The 22099-nt window shown below is 43.1% G+C and overlaps 2 pseudogenes; both read right to left on the bottom strand.

Moving 5' to 3' along the window:
- Positions 1 to 1119: 1119 nt before the first annotated feature.
- Positions 1120 to 7881, bottom strand: LOC117079077 (annotated as a pseudogene).
- A 2280-nt stretch (positions 7882 to 10161) lies between these two features.
- On the bottom strand, positions 10162 to 11666 carry LOC117079219 (annotated as a pseudogene).
- Positions 11667 to 22099: the final 10433 nt, after the last annotated feature.

Below are 22099 nucleotides of genomic sequence, written 5' to 3'. Positions count from 1 at the left end.
CCCATGTGTCTGAGCAAGCGTGAATGCTGGGGACGAAGGGCCCATTTTGGCCCTCATGCTGCCTAAGGGACAGTGGGGCCCTGCATCCCCTGAGCTGGCCACGGCAGGTGGGCAGGTGGGCAGGTGGGGGCCTCGGCCTGGGGGAGAGTAAGATGGCCATGAGCTCCAAGCCTGGCCCCTAGTAACCTTGGGAACACAGGACAAGCACAAGGCTGTGTAACACAGGGTGACCCACGGACAAGCGAGTTGTGGGGATCTCTATTGTGACCATGCAGAACTGACTGTGGGCTGCCACTCTACTGCCTCACATTCCTGAGGGGAACGACTGAGCTGGCAACCCATATCCAGGCCACAGCTACAAACCTAGGCTAGGCAGGTCTCTCTCCTTTCCATGTGGTCAAGTTTTCTCGGCTTGGATTTTTAGCCGTTTTTTAAAATGCACTGAGTTCTGGTTAAAAACCAACCACCTGGCCAGGCGCGATGGCTCACACCTGTAATCCCAGCACTTTGAGAGGCCGAGGGTGGATCACGAGGTCAAGAGATTGAGACCATCCTGGCCAACATGGTAAAACCCCGTCTCTACTAAAAATACAAAAATTAGCCAGGCGTAGTGGCTCACACCTATAGTCCCAGCTACTCAGAAGGCTGAGGCAGGAGAATCACTTGAACCTGGGAGGCAGAGGTTGCAGTGAGCTGAGATTGCACCACTACACTCCAGCCTGGCAACAGACTAAGACTCCGTCTCCAAAAAAAAAAAAAAAAGAAAGAAAACAAAACAAAACAAAAATAAACAACCACCAAAATGGATCTCAACACATCTCAAAAGCCAGGGGTGCATCCTGCTCTCCCCCACACGGTGACTCCTGGAGGCCAGATGCCCATGGGCCTACATCCCTCCCCAGCTCTGAACAGTGAGTTGATTTTACCTTTTACAGTTAAAAAAAAGAAAAAAGCGGAGTAATATTGCCTAGGAGTACCAGAAGCTGCTGTATTGGAAATAAAAACTATTTACATTAAATAAAAAGACTGGCCAAAGTCTATGTCTTCCACATTTATAGCACAGTGAGATGCATATGGTGACTGAACCACGGAGGCAGCTTCTGGCACTCACACCATGAACTACACATTTGCTGCATGAGAGTAAAGTGGAAGGCAAGGGGAGGAGTGAGAGGATCGGGGTTTGTGTTCACTTCTGGTTTGGGAGCTGCTGGGACGGCAATCCAGTCCTTCACAGAGCCTGTCGTCACTGATGGTGCAGGTGGCCTGAATGTATACCCATTCCTGTGGTATAGGGAGTGAGCCCCAACATGTCTGTGGTCTCGGCTGCGTTCCTGGTGTTGGGGAGGCCCCGCTTGTTGGTGAACACCTGGAGGACTGCATCCCAAGACTGACCCCACTAGCATCCTCACGAGCCCCTCCTGGACCTCGTCCATGAGCTCTCTGTCATTACAGTCCACCACGAGGATCAGGCCTTGTGTGTGCTGGAAGTAGTGGTGGTGGCCTTGTCCTGGCCACCCACATCCCACGGGATAAAGCTGATGTTCTCGTACTCCACGTTCTCCCCACTAAAGTCTAAGGTGGGGGACAGTGGTCATAATCTCGCCCAACTTCAGCTTGTACAGGATTGATGTCTTCCTTGCAGCATCCAGGCCCACCATGATGATGGGCACTTCTTTTGTGCCAAAAAAGCCCTTTAAGAAGTTGGTGAAGATGTTCCCTGTGCTTGCAAGTGGGTGGAAGGGCGCTGGCCAGGGACACCTCAGTGGCGACTCCCCCAACCAGGCATTGGTTCTGCTTCCTACTTTGGTCTTAATAGAAACACAACAGTTCTCTTATGCTTATTTTTTCATAAAATCTTTTCTATCCTTTTGCTTTCAAATGATCTGTGCTCTTGGGTTTAAAATGCATGTCTTACAGACAGCATATAATTGGATCTTGCCTTTAAAATCTAGTTTGACAATCTCTGCCTTTTAATTACAGTGTTGTGTGGTCCATTTTTATTTAATATAATTATTCACATGGCTGAGTTTAAGTTTAATGTTTTGCCGTTCATTTTCTCTTTATCACACTTGTTTTTTGTTTCACTGTTGGACCTTTTTAAAACTAAGCAAAGAGTGGATCACCTTAATCAAATCAGGGATTAAATTATTAGAAGCCTCAGTCCTTGGGAGGGATGTTCTAGTTCCTAGTTGCTGTTACACCTAAGTATCAGCCCTTCATATTTTCCAGCTAACAGTCTTGAGTATTTTCCAAAGCTGCTCCTTTTGGGAGAGCTGTGAGCCTTATTTTATTTCTCTCTAGTCCTGTGAGAATCCCCAAAACTCTACCCAGCTTCCTGGAAGCTCAACTTTTGCTTTTGGAATCAGCAACCAAATTGAGCAGTAAAGGAGCTGCACTTTCTGGCTTTACTTCGGGCTTTGCTGGCTCTTGTCCTGTCAGCTCTTTGCCTCAGTAACTTTCTGATGCTTTCATGGGCATTCTTTATGTTTTGTTTAAGTTTTTTTTTTTTTTTTTTATCGTCTTCAGCAGGATGGTTGGTTCAAAGCAACCTAGTCAGTATTGTTGGAAGCAAAACTCATCATTATCATGTTATTATTTACAGAAAAAACAATTCACAGATGTCATGGCCTCATCTCATAGCCTGTATAACTTACTGCTATATAACTTGGAGAAGTCATTGCCCTGCCCTAAGACCTGAGTTCCAACACTGGCTAAATACTCAGAAATATTTGGTCTTTTATATGTTTTTTGGGATCTTGCAGGAGTGAACTCCAAAAATAATTTTGTTTTGGTAGTTGATTGTTTTTTAATTCAATGGAATTAACCCACATTATTGGTGATTATGTAATTAAAGTTCTGAGGCAGTTAACAATTTTTATTATTGGGAAGGGTCAATTCATTTGATGTAATCATAGCACGTTATCAATAGCAAACTTAATTTTGCTTTGTGCCCATATTTCTCCCTAAATATTATTTATTTGCATTTAATTTATTTTAGCTTAACAGAGATTTACCCAACCCTCTAGTGACATTTTCAGGACATGATTTTAAATGACACGTGTTATCCAGTCCCATTACTTTGTCTTATTTATGTTGTTGTTTTGTCAGGATTGGAATAAGTGACATGTCATGATTTATTTATTTATTTATTTGTAAAGAGTTTGATTTAGGGAGCATTGCATTGGATATATACAAGTAAATTTGGTTTCAAGCATCCTAATCTGTTTTTCACTTGATGAACTGAGATTTTGATTCCTTTTTAATAAAAAGGGGGGAATGTCATGTAAGAAAGCACCCAATGAAAGCAGAACCCAGAAGGAAGGGTGAGGTGGGAGAAACTGGCTGAGAGGGAGAAGATGTTGAAAGACTTTGGGAGATCAAGTTTGTCATGGAAAGGGCAACGGGCTGGGAACTAGAAGACCTGGGTTCTAGTCTCAGAGCTTCTGGCTGTCAGACTTTGGATAGGTCCCTTCTGCCAATGGGAAGCTCAGGAAGGTGAGGGTAGGGAGAGCAGTTCTGAGCAAAGTCAATGTCCAAGGGAGGTGGAGGGTCTCTTTATCCAGTTAATTCTGAGGGTTTCCAAAAAGTAGATATCCCTGGCCTTCCTTGCATGTACTCTAGGATCAATCTACCAGTAACTTCCTATCTCTAGCCCTCAGTTTCCACATGTATAAAATAAGGAAATTGAAATCAGTAATCTTTAAGACCTCTTATAAGCCCTAAAATTTCAAGACTTTGAAAGGAGATTTTAAGATCTTACCCAGCTTTAGAAGTTTGGAGGACCTTTGAAACTGATTGAAAATTTTGTGTGTCATGTGTATGTACAGATGTGCATTTTTCGGGGGACAGGGTTCTTAATGTCATCATTGGGTTCCAGGATGTTCCATGAATGCAAAGATATCAAGAAACAAATGGAAAATTAATCTTAGTAATTTAATCATGATAATCTAACAAGCATCTTACTGAATAGCTTCTACATGTTCCTATGAGCACATAGATGAATAAGATGCAGTTCATGCCTTTGAGGAATTGTTAGTCAACAAATCATCAGTGTAAGTTGTATTGGTTCTCCTGGGATGTGTTGAATTGGGTCAAGGGTCTGAAATTCTGGGTTCTAATCCTAGTTCCTGTAATATTTGACTGTGACTCTGACCCTCAGTTTGCTCAATCAAGAAATAGATTTAATAAAACATATTTTGCTCCCTTCTTAAGGTGGTTCATTTGATCTATAGGTTAGAGCCATGTTAGGTACAAGGGATACAGCTGTGAATGAAACTGAGCCTGCCCCATGGAACATAGATCAGTTGGTAATCTATGGATTTGATTTTCCTGAGATAAATGTTACAGTGTGGGTGAGAAGTGAGAAATAGATACTGTTATTCACCTCAAACAGGAGCCTGAATAAATGGCTTTATTTTCTCTCCTCTTCTTCCTTTTATATTAAATTGAACTCAGAGAATAAAAAAGCATCTATCTAGACCACCCATTTGCCCACTATGCTTCCTGAATACAGAGAGAGAACAGAGATGGGAAATGTGAGGTTTCTCTAAGGGACAGCCATATGTATTTTGCGAAGTAATCTCTGGGCTTTTGGAGATACTTTGGTTGGAGGATGCTGGAGGCAGCTACTGGGAACTGAAAAGGATTGAGAGTATATAATGACACTCCCAAAATGATTGGTTGAGCATAGAGATAAATGGCATTGTTTCAAAAGCACATAGAAATAACTATATTACTAAATACTTAACAGCCTTCTAAAATAATATAGGGGCATCTCTATAGGTCAGAAACAGAAAGAAAACAGTAAACCATCAGCAGTGTGTATATTAGGGACAGACACTTAAATGAATGTATTCAATAATCTATATGAGATAAAAGAATGAATAAAATTCATTGATTTTTGAACAAGGACAGTGATTATGAAGCAAGAACAAGCAGTTAATTTGTTATTTTAACAAGTGCAGCAATTCTGAAGATTATAGAAGAGTAAATCTGTAAACTCTAAGGTTAATTATAAAAAGATAAAGAGGTAGAAAAGATGAAAGTAAAGATAAGTAGAGGGTACGGAGCAAGAAGATACAACATACCTCCAATAGGGGTTAAAAAAAAGATAAAATAAGGTGCTGAAAAGATGACATGGGAAAATTTACTGCCTGAGAAATTCCCAGAACTGAAGAAAGACTTGAGCTCTCAAAACAAAAAAAAATCTACGAAATAGAATTAAAAAAAGAAAGAAAAATGAAACCTGGGCACAATGTAGTGCTGCTTCAGAATAAGCCCCGAAAGGGAAACCTAACAGCTACCATAAAGGAAAAGCAGATTACCTCCAAAGGGGTAGAATCAGTGCCATCAACTTCTCAGGAGCCACCTCAGATGCATGGGACAATGAAGAACCAGCCTCAAAGTGCTGAGGATATGTATCTTTGAACCTGAAACTCCATATCTAGCCAAGTCTGTGTTTTAACAAGCCTTCAGGAGATCCTGAGGCATGTAGAAGTTTGAGAACCACTAGGCTGCAGCATGCTCTCCACAGACATCTAACTCAATGACTCATTACTAACTCCTTTGCTCCTGCAAATGCCTGGAACTTAGCTTGCCAAATTCTGCTCACTTTTGCCAACACCTGGAGTGGGTGGTATAACAGGGATGTATCTTAACCTAAACCAGTGAAATCACAAGGGGGTTGAGTTACAGACATTCGTAAGGTAGGTTGGAGTGGGACAAGGAGGGGCTGAGATAAGAGGTGTCATTTGGGGATCCAGCTGGCTTTCCAGCAGCCACCCACATTATACGGGATGTTGCTTACTTGGGAAATGGACTTGGTCCATGGGGAAGTGAGTCATCCTTATCTTCCCTCAGCCTCAGTACTCTAGAAGTGGAGGCTCCTCTGGCTAAGCATGTGTCTATGTGTTTAAAGATTTCTTTGCATCAAGACAGTTTGAAAGAAAGTTTGCAATAAATGTATATGAAGGGCATGAGACCCACTTGCTTCATTTTCAAAAGATGTATTTTCAGTCTCTCTGGGAGATGCCCTGAAGAAACTCTTTAGAGATCTTTCCTCCCAGCTAGTTTGGGTATTTACTGTCTGTCTTTTCTAGCTCTGAGTCCAGTTTTCTGCCTGAAGGACTTTTGTCATTTTTAAAGTGTTTATTTTTCCCCTTGGATAAAAGGGAAGAAAAAATGTGACTTTCTATCAGTTAGCAGTGGAAAAGTGGTTTAAAGCTTTGCTTTTCAAACATGGTGGTGATCAGACTTGTCTCATAGGGACCCAGAGCCCGGAACTAAAAGGAGTGGGTGGAAGATAGATGGTCTGGAAGCCCGCAGTATCACTGTGTACTGTGCCTTGGGCTCAGCCCCAGGTTAGATCGTGTTATTCATCTGAGAAGGAAATGTGTTTTGGCTGGAGGGATGAATGAATAAGTGTTTTTATTTTCTGGTTGATTTGGTTTCTGTTTCCTGGCACCTAAGGCAAAATGATCAATCCCTTGATAAATACGTTGAAATCTTTGTATAGCATCTTATAGCATACAGAGTGCTTCTATGCTCACTGTTTTTGACTGAGCCTCCCAGGGGCACTCTGAAACTTGGAGAAGTGTCAGCCAGTTCTGCCTTTGGGACAAAGAAGCTGAGTCTTGGGAACACTTAACACTGTACATTCAGGAAGGTGCTGAATCCGGACCAAGAGTCTGTCTCTGTAGATTTTCTCCTTAGTTAGGCAGGTAATGGAGCAAATTCATCTACCTTCCATTCAGGGCAGGGGAAGGAGAGAGTTTACTAGAAAACTACAACCATGAGAGTGATAAGGTCCTTGCTGCTATGGAGAAAAGGAATTATCTGGTCCCTGCTTGGCCCCGTGTGTCATTACCAACTGGTAACAACCTGGAGGCAAGGGGAATAAAAAAAATTGTCATCTCAGTCTCCAACATTAATTCCTTGAAAGGGGTCTGAATACAATAGAGAAAATTGTATTTTCAGCCATGCTTGCTCAAAAAGTAATGCTATCTAAATCAAGGGCATAACATTAAATCACAATTACAATTCGATGAAAGAACCTGGAGAGGAAGAGGATAATGTAGTATGGGTTTGGGGAGAATCAAGATTAAACAGTCACTGTTGATTATGATAAAGAAGGAGAGAGTGGTGAAATAGACAGTTCCGGAAAATCGTGATGCTACCACTGGGTATCCAAAGGCTACACGGGGTAAATTTGGAATCCATTTTTCATTTTCCTTACTAGTTGTTCTGCACTGGTTAATAAATATAGCTTTGCCTCTCACCCTCATCTGGGTTACAGGAGAAAGTGATCAAACGATCACATTTTAAAAATGGGTTTTATTATTTAAATGTCTGGTCTTCTCTTTTTATTCCTATTGTTTGTAAATAGTTGAGTTCTTTTTTCTGATTACCATGCTACAGATGTTTATCGTAAAAAGTTTGGAAAAATCAGAAAAGCATAAAGAATGTAAAAATCACCTGTAGTTCTACCACACAGACAGCAGTAATATTAAGGTGGTATTGTATTTACATCTACAATTTCATCCCCACACCCACACACAATCCACTAATTACCCCAGTTCTCATCAGCCTGTGGTTGCTACTAAAACCACTTTAGGGAGAAGCCCTTCTTTTCTTCTCTTCATACCCTGTCCTCTCTTTGGAGGGATACATTGCCAAAGCTTAAGGAAGGTGGTGACCAGTGCATCCGGATTTGCTAGGGACTTTCTGGTTTTAGCATGAAAACCCCTACATCTTGAGAATACCTCAGTTCTAGGTAAACTGGGATGGCAGGTTTACCTCTATCTCTTCCTCCCAACCCATCAGCAGAAAGCAAGACTGATTCGGTCCTGGAGAGCTGGTAGGAGGCTGGCACTTGGTGGCCATGTTGCTCTGTTGAGCAAGGTTAATGTGCTAAGGTCACTGCTCATTCATCTCAGGGCTCTTGCTTCCTATTGGATCTGTGCCCAGGCACAGTGAGCCTCATGAGCACACGATTCCCTGTCTGCCTTAGCAGCACCTAAAGCAAAAAGACAAAGCAGTGGATTGGCTAATAAGTTAGTCCTGCTAAGCTCGTCCATCTACCTTCCATTCAGAGCAGGGGAGGGAGACAGTTTACTAGAAAACCATGACCTTGAGAGTGGTAGAATCCTTGCTAATATTGAGACAATAAATTCTGTGGTCCCCATTTGGCTCATTGTGCCCGTTGCCAACTGATTACAACCTGGAGGCAAGGGGAATGGGTATTTGTAGTCCCATCTCCAACACGCAAGTGCCTTGATGTGCAGATCCCTTTAAATCAATAAGAAAACTAAGGGTTTTTGATATGGATGCTAGGTTGGGTTCTAGTGTATTGTAGCTTATTGTAGTAGTATCAGACATGAACTGAGTGCTTTGTATATTGTGAATTGAAACATGAGAGAAATTTTTCTTTGCTGGGGAGACTGATGAGAAAATGAGTGAATTTGGGTAGTAATGGCTTGTGATTGTTGCAACAAGTTGGTAGATTTCCTAAGGGCAGGGTGTGACTTGAGTTGGTGGCTCTGGCTCAGTGAAGGCTGAATCAAGGTCAAAGATGAAGCCTGTCACTGGAGCCAGCTTTGGCAGTCATGGAGCAGGTGTGCTAGTGTACTATCTTCCCTCTGCTCGCTTTTGCCTCTGTAGCTCCACCATCCTCCCTTTTCCCACACTTGAACTAGACACCTGGCACCAGCCCTTGAGGAACTCTTGAAGCCCTAACCATGCTTCCCATCAAAACTGACTGTCCTGAGGTCCCTTAAAGGGGGTGGTACAAGCAGCAATGATGAATCGAGCCTGCCTATCTGGGTGAATTTAATGTCTTGGCAGCTACTTCTGCCTATGCCCAAGGTCCCCACCCTCCTCTAAGAGCCTGGCACTGATATTCTCTGAGTAGGAGTTTTGCTGCATTCTGACTCCCACCTTTACTTTGTCTCTTCTTCCTCTTTCTGATCTTCCCACGTTCCATCCTGTCCCCTTCTCTGCCTGGGAACTTCAGAGTCAAGGTCGAGTTTGATGGTCTTCCTGACTGATTTTGGTCTCTACCCAAATTTCTGAGTTTTTTTTTTTTTTTTTTTAAACTACCCCACATCTCTTGATTCCTCCCTAATCTTCAAGCATTCTAAACCACCAAGGCCAACAGCACCTGATAAACCAGCAGAAGCCCATCTCTGGCAGCCCTACCAGCCGGCCCATACTCAGAGCAGACAGCAAGGAATTTGCTTGGTTCCCAAGACAACCATCTCAGATCTAGAGGGGGAAGCTGTTCAGGGACAGAGCAATAGGTTTCTCAACTGATTCCTTTCACTGGGGTTCTTGTGGGTTAAGAGATGGGCCCCAAAGGGAGGGTAGATAGGAAGCCAGCATGTTAGATCACACAATAACTGGAATTTGTTCTGTTTCTGTACAACACAGAAAGCAGTTTCACAGCCACAATCTCTATGCTCACACCAAAGGCCTGTGGGAGGGACAACCATGGGCAGGAGGCTGATGCAGGCAAAAGAGCATCAGCTGTGAAGCCTAGCTGCTCAGGGTTCGAATTCTGACCTGGTAAGTCACTAGCAGAGTAACCTTAGCCAGCTACTGAACCTCTCATCTAAATTGGGGAAAATGCCTTTCTCACAGGGTTAGGAAGATTAAATTATATAGTGCATTAATACACTCATCAGGGAATGTGGCCTATTAAATAATAGCTGTTACTACTATGTCTTTTTTTTTTAAGTCTATCGTGGGATCAGAATATTGACAGAGCTGTATCAGTCAAGAGCAGTATTCCCCCTTGCTAAAACTAATAGGCAGCCCAAACCTGGCTCCATCCAACCACCTCTTCCAATACTTTTTAACTGGTGGTGCTTTATGACACCAAGCAATGGATGATGATTATTGTTTCCACTGAATAGAGTAAGTTCCTTGATTGGTTTAACATATATAGACAGCCTAAGAGAATAAAAACATCACCATACAATAAATTAATGGTAAATCAAGGTCATCGTAGTTGTGGCGGGACAAAAGGGTTGGCTGCTGGAAACAGTATGGTTCCCTGGAGGTTGCCTACGGGAAACAGTATGGTGCCCTGGAGGCTGCATATGTACACACTTAAGAATTCACATCACCTTTAGCAGAAGATTAGAGTTCGATGGATGTGAATGCTTATGCAGAATCTTCTTGCCCCCTGACATAAATTTCACAGGGAATCTCCTCCATTACTTGATCTTCTAGCGGCTGTTTAGGGCACTCGTGTCCTGTTCGAAAGTGTAACTACTTTTCTTGAAGGTGCTATTGAATGTTTTCATTGGCTGTGGTTGTGCAAAGTTATTTCGGAAAGGAAGTTCCACGGAACTGAGGTTGGTCCTGCTTTGTTTGATGCTGGAGGTCAGCGAACCCCAGTGGTGGTCGTGGATGCACTGGGAGGTGGTGGAGGAGTGCCACGTCTTCTGGTAGTTGTTCAGTTCTTCTGACAAGTCTGTCAGATTTGCAGAAATGTCTTTGTCCCTTAGCAAAAACAGTTCACAATGAAGAGGATCAAACATTTCTTGGAACCTGGTTTTATGAAAAGCAATTTCATAAGCCATGACGTTCTTTTGAGGCTGTTTCACTTGTACTAACACAGAAATAATGAGAAGGACCAAGACAATCTCTGAAGTAATGCCAATAATTGTCCCATGAGTTTCAGTGATTTGTTCAAATAGTCCTGCCTTTTCTCTTTTCTTTACAATGATTTTCATCCCAAGGATATACACAATTTTGGACATCATTACAGACTAAAGGATTATTGAGGCACATGTTGCTATGTCAAAAGACAGTGCTGCCTGTGCAGGGAGCTGATGATCCAGCAATTTTACTTTTAGCTCTATACTCCGCAGAATGGAAAGCAGGAACTCAGTTACTTGCACACGAAAGTTCACAGCAGTATTATGCACAATAGCCAGAAGGTGGAAACAGACAAAATGCCTATTGATGGGTGGGTATGTTATGCCCAGACCGTTTATTCCCCGAAGAAGACCACCAGAGTCCAGAGTCAAAGCCAAGCGGCAAGGATCTTTAATGCAAGTTTGAACTTGGTCCCTCCGTTCTACAACATACAAGAGGGCCCCGAACGATGCATGTGCCCGCTTTTTATAGCCCGATGTATACAGGATATGTAAGGTTACAGAGGAACAAAGGAATTCTTTAGGTTACAGCATCACAATTGGTTAATATTCTAAGTTATACATTTAACAGTTTTCTATTTGTTCCCGCGCATTTAGTAAAACTACAAACGGTTGTGACCTTATCGGGGGCTCTCTAGGTGGTGTTTCTGAGATACATGGGGGGATGTGTTTGTGTTGGGCTCAGGAAGTTGGGACAAATAGAGGAATGTGTTTGTACTGGGCCCAGGACTGAGATATATGGCAGACACCGGTAATTAGAACAGAACAGAGCAGGACAGGGACTTTCACAACGCTTGTCCTTACAATGTCTGGAATCTATAGATAACCTAATCGGTTAGGTCCGGGGTCGATCTTTAACTAGGCTCAGGGCGCCGCCTGGGCTGTCAGGGCGCCGCCCGGGCTGTTTGCCTGTGGACTTCAGTTCTGCCTTTTAGTCTTTTCATTTGATCTCTTTCAGGTAGATAAACAGTATGTGTTATGCTCAATGAAGGAAGCAAAGAGCATTTGAAACCTGCTAAGCCAGTAACCTTGATCTGCCCACACTTGTATCACTCCTATTCCTGTTTTAAGCATTCCATCACTGGCCACAGTGCTGCAAAACTTGGCCTTCAGGTTTTCAGTATAACTGGTTTCATCATAGACTGCAACAAAGTCTCTCTTGCATTTATTTGAGTGCTCCATTCGATAATCTAGGAACCTTAAATCCTAGCTTTTGGAGTGGCTTTCATGGTCCAGATGCAATCAATGACTTGGCCAGGTTTTATTTTCTCTTCTTGTTCTACCTGACTAGAGTGCACTATTCCATCTGCTCTCGAGAGCTCAAACCCACAATCTGCTAGGTAAGTAAAGTCTGGATCTGGAATAAATGAATATTAGTTCTTTTCATCAGAACTAAACTTAATCCACATGAATCTCCCTGTTGATCTGATTAATGGAGGGCTTTTCATGCTGCAATAATGATCTATAAGGGGAGAGAAACCAAATGGCCCATCTGGAACTTCCAAGTGATCAAACCAACACTCAAATGATGGCTCTATATAATATTAATGTTCATCAAAACTCAATTCTTTCACATGGAGCAGCTTCCAAAATGTAGATACACTCTTTGTTTGGATATGAGACAGGATAATTTGGTAAAGCAAAATGACCTCCATTGCTGGTTTTAACCGAAATGTCACACTGGATTGCAGGAATGTGCTTGATTCCAACATTTTGTCCATCTCTGAGGGCCGAGCAGAGCCCCTCCAAGGCTCTGTTCCCTAGGTGCCCAGCGCTTTGCCAGGGGCTGAGGCTGCGGCGGCGCTGTTCCGTTCCCATTGCTGGCTAGCAGCTGCCTCCCCGCGGGGCAGGGCTCAGGTCCTGCAGTCTGCCGTGCTCGAGGGGTGCCACCTCCCGCCCCTAAGCACCCCGCCATCCGCCCACGACAGGCACCACCTCCTGCTCCGCAGCGCCTGGTCCCATGTACGGCCCGGGGGGCCCAGGAGTGCGAACTTGCCGCATGGCTTCACTGAAGTGTTACTACTATATTGCAGATAAAGAAACTGAATCCTTAACACGTGAGTCATTTGTACAAGGTCATATGGCCAATTCGTAGCTAAGCTGGAACTCAAACCCTGCCTACTGATGTCTTACAGCCTTAAAAGAGGAAGGGAGAGAGGAAACAGTGTGTCTTAAGCTTGTGAAAATAGCTGTCAAATTCCAGAAGATTATCACGCAAGACCCAAGCCACAGGTCTAGGTTTTAATATCCTTTATTGAGCACTCACTGTATGCCAAGAATTTAACTTTATTATCACATTTATTCTTCATGATTCACCTATAAGTTTGGGGCTATGATCACCATCTTTCTATCTCAGAAGAAAGGTTAACTTGGATTTAAATCCAGTTCTGCCATGTTAATGGCTTGTTCTTAATCACTTTGCATGGCTTCTCCTCATGGGTTCACATGCTCTAGTCCTTGCAGGGTTTATGATACAAAGCAGGAAAATAATACTAAACTTGGAAAGAGGCAGAAAGCTGGTCTTACAGGTGGAGACAGGAGGCCTAGGGGAAGTGGAAAAAGCAGCTTTGGTAGGACTTGACCGTGGGCAGGACACACTCCTGACATTCCTCCTTTTCTTTTTTTTTTTTTTTTTTTAATAGCATCAGGGTCTCACTCAGTTGCCCAGGCCACAGTGCAGTGGTGCAATCACAGCTTACTGCATTCTCAAATTCATAGGCTCAAGCAATCCTCCTGCCTCAGCCTCCTGAATAGCTGGGACTACAGGTGCTCACACCACCACCCCTGGCTAATTTTTTTTTTTTTTTTTGGTGGAGATGTGGTCTTACAATGCTGCCCAGACTGCTCTCAAACTTCCTGGCCTCAAACGATCCTCCTGCCTAAGCCTCCCAAAGCTCTGGGATTACAGGTGTGAGTCACTGGGCCTGGCCCTTCCTCCTTCCTGTGTGCTTGTTCCTGATACATTCTTTTCTGCAGTCCCTGGTTTAAAAGATCCAGGCCTGAAGCAAGTGCCAAAATATGACTGGGAGTCTGTGAACCAGAACCCCAATCTGATGAGAGTGATTTGAGTTGAAGCTCGACCAGACGATTCCACAGAGCTATCTGTTCCTTGTCAGTTAGGCTGCTTGGATTTCAGTCTTGCCACTCTCCTTCATTTTTTCCAAAGCAGCAGTTCCCCATAAGGAATGACATAGACAACACCAGGGAATTGAAGAGTCCGTTGCCACTTGTTTTGCGTGTCTATTCATAGAAGAAAGAAGGTCAGGACAGTGACAAATCTTGGGCTTTGTCATCAGAACCAGGGGGTGGATTCTGACTCTGCCACCACTTATTAGCTGTGTGACTTTGTAAAATTTACCTAACCTCTCTGACCATCTGTAAAATGGGAATAATTAGGGAAGAGGGGCCTGTGCCAGGGAAGACTGCACCAGTGGTACCACCGCCATCCACCACATTCCAGGACCTGATTCTTGCCTCAGCCCAGAGATGCACAATTGTCAGTGCTCAGGTGATGAGACCTTCCAGACTATCTCAAGCTGAGTAAAGTGCACACCTGAGTGAGGCAAACACTAGAATCCCAATTGATTTACTTTACAGTGAAAAATAGTTGTCACATGGAGCAGAATGCTTGCATTAGCACGATGAGTCCATCCGCTCCTGCCAGCAAGTCATGGCAAGGTCTAACCTTCAATGGACAGTTGCTTTGATACATATAAAGCAGAGAAGGCAGACTTTGGATAATTTTGGGATAAGATCACTGCAGTCATTTAAAATTTGCTTTGAGGGCCTACTCTATGCCTGTTATGGGCTTGTACATACCTAAAAAAAGTTCATGCTTTGAAGCCCTAACCTCATGTACCTGAGGATGTGACTGTATTTGGAAATGGGGCTTTTAAAGAGGAAATTACGTTTAAGCGGGGTTGTTAGGGTGGGCCCTGTCCAGTCTGACTGCTGTCCTTATAAAAAGAGATTTGGCCACAGAGACGCATAGAGGGAAGATGGTGTAAAGACACAGAGAGAAGGCCGGGCGCGGTGGCTCAAGCCTGTAATCCCAGCACTTTGGGAGGCCGAGGCGGGCGGATCACGAGGTCAGGAGATCGAGATCCTCCTGGCTAACACGGTGAAACCTCGTCTCTACTAAAAATACGAAAAACTAGCCGGGCGCGGTGGCGGGCGCCTGTAGTCCCAGCTACTCGGAGGCTGAGGCGGGAGAATGGCGGGAACCCGGGAGGCGGAGCTTGCAGTGAGCCGAGATCGCGCCACTGCACTCCAGCCTGGGCGACACAGCGAGACTCCGTCTCAAAAAAAAAAAAAAAAAAAAAAAACACAGAGAGAAGATGGCCATCTACCAGCTAAGGAGAGAGGCCTCAGGAGAAACCAACCCTGATAATACCTTAATCTTGGACTCCACCCTCCAGAGCTTTGAGGAAATACATCTCTGTTGTTTAAGCCCCCAACTCGGTGGTATCTTCCTATGGCAGTGCTACTAAACTCATACACAAGGCGGCATGGTATAGGAGAATCTCTCAAAAATGGCCTTCCAAGGCCGGGCGTGGTGGCTCAAGCCTGTAATCCCAGCACTTTGGGAGGCCGAGACGGGTGGATCACGAGGTCAGGAGATCGAGACCATCCTGGCTAACATGGTGAAACCCCGTCTCTACTAAAAAATACAAAAAACTAGCCGGGCGAGGTGGCGGGTGCCTGTAGTCCCAGCTACTCGGGAGGCTGAGGCAGGAGAATGGCATAAACCCGGGAGGCAGAGCTTGCAGTGAGCTGAGATCCGTCCACTGCACTCCAGCCCGGGCAATCGAGCAAGACTCCGTCTCAAAAAAAAAAAACAAAAAAACAAAAAAAGGCCTTCCAATCAGCAGCAGTAGTCACACCTGGGGGATGTTTTGAAAGACAAGGAGGGGGCCAGGTGCGGTGGTTCATACCTGTAATCCCAGCAATTTGGGAGGCCGAGGTGGGTGGATTGCTTGAGGTCAGGGGTTGAGACCGGCCTGGCCAACATGGTGAAACCCCCGTCTCTACTAAAAATATAAAAAATTGGCCGAGTGTGGTGGCATGCACCTGTAATCTCAGCTACTTGGGAGGCTGAGGCAGGAGAATCGCTTGAACCCGGGAGGTGGAGGTTGCAGTGAGACGAGATCATGCCACTGCACTCCAGCCTGGGAGACAGAGAGACTCCATCTTAAAAAAATAAAAAGAAGGAAGGGTGGACAGCAAAAGCTTGACCAGTATCAAAGGGTCAGTCCTCAGCAGGGAAGGCCAGGTGTGAGTAAGGCCCAGGCATCCCCATGGGTTTGTCTCTGTGCCTAACCCCAGTGATTGATAATGCCTGAATCCTCCACGGAGCACGGGAATGTCAAAGAACTGTTCCACTTGAAATCTCTTCAGGACCATGGGATGGAGCAGGCCTCTCCCAGGGACCTCCTGGAGCGCACAGTGAGTGTGGAGAGAGGCATTGTCACCCTAGCTAGGCCCCAGCCTGCCTCTGGCACAGGGGAGTGCTTAGCTATTGTAGAAAGTGTGGCAGGCTTGGGAAATGGCAACGGTTCCAGCTGAAAACACAGGCTTTAAGTCACTTTGCTGAAAATCAATTTGCTGAAAGCTAATTTACTAAAAGCCCATTCACCAAATGACCTAGTTGCTGAACTATTTAGGAGTTTTTATGAGGCTTTTGTGTCATTCTTGTGCCTGCCTCTGCCCTGCCTCTGCATAAATCAGATTATATGTGAGTCGTGCTGATGTGCTGGGGGAGAGGGGAATGTTCTTAAATGTAGGCTACTGCAGTCTCTATTTTTGTAGACTTCTGTCCTGCCTCAGCTCCTGAATCTGGCCAGTCTCTGCCTCTTATCTACTATTTTGACTCAAGTGAGAATATTTTCCTTTAAAAGCAATTTAATCTCTTTATTTTTGTGGGTATGTGCTTTGGCATTCTGTAAAGTTAGGATTGCTGTTGGCTGCAAGCCACAGAAAACCTGACTAACAAGTTAGAAGTTCCCCCCCCCCACCACCTTGTAACTAGAAGTCTGAATGAAGCAGTGCAGAACTAAAGCTTTCTCATACTTCTTGATGTGCTATCATTGACCTTGGCTTCAGTCCTCATGTGGAAAGATGGCTGCTGCACCTCCACAATCACATCTATATTCCAGGCAGGAATCAAGGGACGGGACAAAGGGCAAGCAAGAGCTGGGCTACTCCTCATGTCAGAGAAACCAGAGCTTTTCAAAGCCCCAGGCAGCGTACTTCCTACTGTCTGTCACTGGCCAACTCTTGTCACCCCAGTCTGTGCTTCTGCCTACATACCTATTCCCACTGCTGTATCTGGAGGGGAAATGATGTTGGGTGAACTATCCTAGGCCTGGTTTAAGGTTTTATTTAAAAGCAACGTTTTACTCCCTAAGTGAGGGAATAGGACTTTTTAAGCAGCTGAAATCTATAGAACACACTGGGTCATAAGAGTCTATGAAATGGGGTTATTACTGTCACTGTAATCTCATTTCTACCCATCAGTTCATGAGGTCTGAGGAAACTCAGTATACAGAGGTGAATAAGACACAATAAGCATGAATTCTAGAGCCAGATAAAATGCGTTCTGGATTATAGGAGAGGTCAAGCAAGGTGTACTCGGGTTTGGAAGAAAGAAAGGAAGCCCCTCCTGGTGTGGAGGATTAACATGAGCAGAGTGTCATGTACCTCTAATGCTTATTTTTAAAATTTACGTCACTGAAAATTTATTTCTATTTAGTGGTCACCTTTGCTACCTCTACATGCCTGGATTCTAATTCCTAAGCCTCTAGCTGAGCTTCCTGAATGCCAAAGGAAGAAAAAAGCCCCTTGAGTATTTCCTGACAGCCTCAAGTGGGCTCTTAGGAGCAGTCAGTGACTCAGAAAATCCATAAGAAAGATTCACCACAATCTGATTTTTGTTATTTTACTGAAAATCAGTTGGCTTACAGTTAGCAAGCAGTATTGTTAAATCATCATAAACATCACAAAGACTAGCGCAGGCAGAAAATTGGATAGTTCTTTAGGGAGAAAATAGTCTACTTCCAGTTATAATGCAATAGCTACTGGGAACAAAGAGAGAAGATGGTTTTAAAACCAAATGGAACTTTCTTATAATTAGCTGTGGAGCCCTAATTTCTTGATCTGTAAATTGGGAATAATTATATCCACATGTGGAAAGCATTACTGTTATTCACCAACATCTGGTTCTCCTTTACGCTAAGCACAGGGGTCACTGCAGTTCCCTGCTCACTTGAAGTTGGGCATGTCCATCTAACTTGTTCTGGCCAATGAAATGTTTTTGTTTTTGTTTTTGTTTTTGAGACAGAGTCTCGCTCTGTCACCCAGGCTGGGGTGCAGTGGCCGGATCTCAGCTCACTGCAAGCTCCGCCTCCCGGGTTTACGCCATTCTCCTGCCTCAGCCTCCCGAGTAGCTGGGACTACAGGCGCCCGCCACCTCGCCCGGCTAGCTTTTTTTGTATTTTTTTTTAGTAGAGACGGGGTTTCACCGTGTTAGCCAGGATGGTCTCGATCTCCTGACCTCGTGATCAGCCCGTCTCGGCCTCCCACAGTGCTAGGATTACAGGCTTGAGCCACCGCGCCCGGCCCTGGCCAATGAAATGTAAGTGGAAGTGCCAAGTCTTCCAAGTAGAAGGATTTAAAAGTGTTGTAGTTTTATCACTCTTTTTTCCCTGACCCAGGAATTGTGGAATTAGTGTCGATAGGGAGGGTCCATATGATCAAAACAGCCTAGAATCCCAGCCAACATGTGGAATGTTGCTCAGACTCAGAGTCAAATCTCTGAGTAAGAAATCAACTGCTAAGATAAGGATAAACCTCTAAGATTTGGGGCGGGTTGGAGGGATGTTTATTACTATGGTATGGTTTGTTACTACAGTACATCCTAGCCTATTCTGACTACAGACATCACAGAGATTATAATTATAGAAGATCTCCCACAGGAAATTATATAGAAAAATAGTATACCTGCTGCAATAAAGATCTGACAATGTTAGTATTATGTATTAATGAAATACAGAAAAACACTTAGTAAGGATATTAACAAATGGTGCTGGGGGGAAAAATGGGTAGTCAAAAGCAAAGGAATGAAGTTGGGCTCTTATCAAACACTATATACAAAAATTAACTCGAAGACCTAAACATAACAGCTAAAACGATAAAACTCTTAGAAGAAAACTTAGCAGAAAAACTTCATGACATTAGATTTGGTAATGATTTTTTGGATATGACACCGAAGGCCCAAACAACAAAAGAAGAAACAGACAAATTGGAGTTCATGAAAATTTTAAATTGGTGTATGAAAGGACAATCAACAGAGTAAACAGGCAACCATGGAATGAGAGAAAATATCTGCAAATCACATGTCCAATGAGGGATTAACATCCAGAATATACAGGAAACTCCTAAACTCAACAGCAACAACAACAAAAATCTGATAAGAAAATAGACAAAAGACAAGCATTTATCTGAAGAAGATATACAAATGGTCAGTAAGCACATGAAAAGACACTCAAGGTCACTAACCATTAGGGAAGGCAAATTCAAAACCACAAGATAACACTTCACACCCACCACCCACTGAAAAAGCTGTATCAAAAATACTCAGAAAATAACAAGTGTTAGTGAGGATTGGAGAAACTGGAACACTTCTGGATTGGAGCACTGCTGGTTAGAATATAAAGTAGTGTAGCCACTATGGAAAAGTCTGATAGTTTCTCAAAAAGTTAAAAATCTAATTACCATATGGCTCAGCAAATCCACTTCTGGAAACGTACCCAAAAGAATTGAAAGCAAGGTGATAATAGATTGGATGTTGTCCCCTGTAAATCTCATGTTGAAATGTAATCCCCGATATTGGAGGTGGGGTCTGGTGGGAGGAGTTTGGGTCATGGGGGCGGATCCCTCATGGCTTAGTGCTGTCTTCAAGATAGTGAGCTCTCCTGAGATCTGGGTGGTTGAAAGTGTGTGACGTTGTCCCCTTCATTCTCTCTTGCTCCTGTTCTTGCCATGTGAGATGCCTGCTCTTGCTTCACCTTCTGCCATGATTGTGAGCAGCTCAAGGCCTCACAGAACCTAAGAACATGCTAGCGCCATACTTCAGGTATAGCCCACAGAACCATGAGCTAATTAAACCTCTTTACATTTTTTTTCTTTTTTGCTTGTTTCCAGTGGGGTTGGATTTTTAAAATTTTTTTTAGTTTCAGGGATACATGTACAGATCTGTTATACAGGTAAATTATGTGTCACAAGGGTTTGGTGTACAGATTACTTCATTACCCCAGTAATAAGCATAATATCTAATAGGTAGTTTTTAAAATTCTCTCCCTCCTCCCACCCTCCACCCTCAAGTAGGCCCCAGTGTCTGTTATTCCCTTCTTAGCGTCCATGTGTATTCAAAGTTCAGCTCCCACTTATGCGTGAGAACATGTGGTATTTAGTTTTCTGTTCCTGTGCTTGTTCACTTATGATAATGGATTCCAGCTCCACCCATGTTGCTGTAAATGACGTGATCACGTTTTTTTATGGCTGTATAGTATTCCGTGGTGTATGTGTACCACATTTTCTTTATCCAGTCTACAACTGATGGGCATTAATGTTGATTCCATGTTTTTGCTATTGTGAGTAGTGCTGCAACGAACATATGCATACATGTGTCTTTATGATAGAATGATTTATATTCCTTTGAGTATATACCCAATTACAGGATTGCTGGGTCATATGGCACTTCTGCTTTAAGTTCTTTGAGGAATCATCACACTACTTTCCATAATGGCTGAACTAATTTACATTTTCACCAGCAGTGTATAAGTATCCCTTTTCTTTACGACCATGCCAATGTCTGTCATTTTTTGCCTTTTTCATAATTGCCAGTCTGACTGGTGTGAGATAGTATCTCACTGTGGTTTTGATTTGCATTTCTGTAATGGTTAATGATGTTGAGCATTTTTGTTTCATGTGCTTGTTGGCCTTGTGTATGTCTTCTTTTGAAAAGTTTCTGTTCATGTCCTATGTCCACTTTTTAATGGGGTTTTCTCTTGTAAATTTAAGTTCCTAATAGATTCTGGGTATTAGCCCTTTGTCAGATGCATGGTTTGCAAATATTTTCTCTCATTCTGTAGGTTGTCTGTTTACTCTGTTGATAGTTTCCTTTCAACAGAGTAAAAGGAAACTAAGGTGCAGAAACTCTTTAGTTTGATTAGGTCCCATTTGTCAATTTTTGGTTTTGTTGCAATTCCTTTGGCATCTTTGTCATAAAATCTTTGCCAAGGCCTATGCCCAGAATGATATATCCTAGGTTACCTTGCAGGATTTTTATAGGTGTAGGTTTTACATTTAAGTCTTTAATTCATCTTGAGTTGATTTTTGTATATGTTGTAAGGAAGGAGTCCAACTTCAGTCTGCTGCATATGTCTAGACAGCTATCCCAGCACCATTTATTGAATAGAGAATCTTTTCCCTATTGCATATTATTGTCAACTTTGTTGAGGACCAAATGGTTGTAGGTGTGTGGCTTTATTTCTGGACTTGATATTCTGCTTTTTTTGTACCAGTACCATGCTGTTTGGTTACTGTAGGCTTGTAGTATAGTTTGAAGTCAGTAATGTGATGCCTCTAGCTATGTTCTTTTTGCTTAGGATTCCCTTGAATACAAGCTCTTTTTTGGTTCCATATGAATTTTAAGATGAATTTTCTAACTCTGTAAAGAATGTCACTGGTAGTTTGATAGGAATAGCATTGAATCTGCATATTGATGTGGGCCATATGGCCATTCTTACAATGTTGCTTCTTCCTGTCCATGAGCATGAAATCTTTTTCCATTTGTTTGTGTCATCTCTGATTTCTTTGAGCAGTATTTTGTAATTCTCAATGCAGATAACTTTCACCCTCCCTGGTTAGCTGTATTACAAGGTATTTTATTCTTTTGTGGCTACTGTGAATGAGATTGCATTTTTGATCTGGCTATTAGCTTGAATGTTTTTGGTATAGAGATATGTTACTAATTTTTGTATATTGACTTTGTATCCTAAAACTTAGCTGAACTTATTAAATCTAGGAGCTTTTGGGCAGAAACTATGGGGTATTCTAAGTATAGAATCATGTCATCTGCAAACAGATAGTTTGACTTCCTCTCTTCCTATTTGGATGACTTTTATTTCTTCCTCTTGTCTGATTGCTCTGGCTAGGACTTGCAGTACTATGTTGAATAGGACTTGTGAGAGTGGAAATCCTTGTCTTATTCTAGTTCTCAAAGGGAATGCTTCCAGTTTTTCCTCAGGGTATGATTTTGGCTGTGAATTTTTCATAAATGGCTCTTATTTGAGGTATGTTCCTTCAATGCCTAGTTTGAATGTTTTTAGCATACAGGGGTGTTGAATTTTATTTAAGCTTTTCCTGCATCTATTGAT

Source organism: Trachypithecus francoisi, unplaced genomic scaffold (genome assembly GCF_009764315.1).
Source record: "Trachypithecus francoisi isolate TF-2019V2 unplaced genomic scaffold, Tfra_2.0 Lachesis_group7, whole genome shotgun sequence".
In the NCBI taxonomy this organism is placed as follows: domain Eukaryota; kingdom Metazoa; phylum Chordata; class Mammalia; order Primates; family Cercopithecidae; genus Trachypithecus; species Trachypithecus francoisi.
The sequence above is the reverse complement of the archived record's forward strand: the minus strand, read 5'-3'. Positions and strand labels throughout refer to the sequence as shown.